Below are 2,013 nucleotides of genomic sequence, written 5' to 3'. Positions count from 1 at the left end.
ATTGATGGTGTCAGGCAGCTCAAACCCAAAGGTGACCGGCCAGGGGCAAATGGCAGTGTGATTGGCGCAGGAGGCAGCGGATGAGGACTGGAGCCAAGAAGGCGCGAGGCCACGAAGCCTGAGGCTCCAGAGAAAGCTGCTGGGAAAGGCCATCGGAGGTGGCGGATGCCCAGCAGCATCAGCTGTGGGCTGGGGAGGCAGGGGCTGGGGAGGCAGGGGCTGGGGAGGCAGGGGCTGGGAGGCAGATCGGAGGTGGCGGATGCCCAGCAGCATCAGCTGTGGGCTGGGGAGGCAGGGGCTGGGGAGGCAGGGGCTGGGGAGGCAGGGGCTGGGCAGCGAGGGGTGGGGCCGAGAGCCTGCACTTCTGGCAGGTTTGCAGGGGCCGCTGCCGTGGGAGCCACTGCCTGCCCTCCCAGAGGACCTCCCCCCAGGAGCCCCTCACCCACCTGCTCCTCACCTTCTCACGGGGACGACTGGCCCATCTCCATGTCACCGGGGCCGGGCCCTCCCCGAGACCTGGCCGGGCAGAGCCGCGTCGAGGCCGCTGTGGGCCCAGGTGCCGCTGGCGGCTCAGCTGACTGCAGACGGCTAATTGCTCTCAGGGCTGAGGAGCAACTCGTTAAGGTTTCCTCGAGGGGGGAGCGGAGCCGCGACCTGTGGTGTAAGAGGTCGCGGTGGAAATAGGACACCTGTGGGTGCTAACGAGTGTCGACCGCGAGGACACGCCCGGGCCAGAGTTCCCGGGTGTGTGAGTCGATGTCAAAGGCACAGGATTTCATGAACTGCAACGTTCCATCGTGACCGACCCCCGAAACGCCCATGTTCTGTGTTTCCCCGATGCCTGGTGTGTTTAAGGGCCCCGAAATAGACGGGAGAAGAAAAGATTAAATAAATGGAAAAACAAGGTAATTTCACATTAGGAACCGTGAGTGTCCCTTTGGAATAAACGGATTTATAAGGCTGGAGGTGACAAGATGGAATTATATTCTTATTGATCTGAGAGGAAGGGAGAGGGAGAGAGAGAAACATCAATGATGAGAATTACTGACTGGCTGCCTCCTGCACGCCCCCCACTGGGCTTGTGTCCTTGGCCAGAATCTAAACGGGGACCCTTCAGTCCACAGGCCGACGCTCTATCCACTGAGTCAAACCGGCCAGGGCACAAGATGAAATTAAACGCACTTCCTTTTAATACTGTTTTTCTGCCCCCTCGTCAGCCAATTACACTCATACCATTCGGTGGCGGATCATTCTTACTCCCCTAAATTAAAGGCCATAAATTCTTCTAAGACCCAGGTAGCGTCTGACTGACAGCTCATCCACGTGGGCTCCTATCGTATTTCCTGAGTTTTCTGTGTGGGGAGATTTCGGTGTGGAGCCTGCCGGCTGCACGAGGGGGAGCGCCTGACGCAGACAAACCTGGACCCCACGAAGGACGAGGAGCGCTGGCTGCTTCTGAAACCGTCCAGCGCTGGGGTCTCCACTCAGAACGTCCCCCCGTTTGCAAACATCGTAACCCGGCCGCATGCGCTGTCCGTGCGGGCCCGGGTGAGCCAGGTGACGACGTCAGATCAGACCCCAGACCGACTGGAGGTTGGTCTCCTGCCCGGGCACCGGCCACCCGGTCAGGTTCATTCCACGCAGCGGCGCGGACGGAGCCTGGCCCTGTTTACGTCAAGCAGGCCGATCTCGCTTGGAAGTGAGTGTCCGTTGCATTAAATGTCTGTTACGTTTCTGTTCTGTTGCTGTGTCCATCCTGGAATCCTGTTCAAGGACAGCCACCAGGCCCTCCGGCGGCAGACACCCTCCGGGTCCGCACGCCTTGTCGCAACAGTTCATGCAACCCCACGGCAGACACAACGTTAACTCCCTGGTGCACGAGCGAAGGCCTAGCCTCTGACCCGTGGCCCGTGAGGTCCGAAAGGCTGGCGACCGCTGGCCTAGCGACACCGATCTTACCAGGACCTGCAGTGAGTGCAGACCCAGAACTCAATCCCAGACCCGCCCAGTCCC

The sequence above is a fragment of the Myotis brandtii genome, unplaced genomic scaffold, assembly GCF_000412655.1.
Source record: "Myotis brandtii unplaced genomic scaffold, ASM41265v1 scaffold247, whole genome shotgun sequence".
Classification (NCBI taxonomy): domain Eukaryota; kingdom Metazoa; phylum Chordata; class Mammalia; order Chiroptera; family Vespertilionidae; genus Myotis; species Myotis brandtii.
This window is presented reverse-complemented; position numbering follows the sequence as displayed.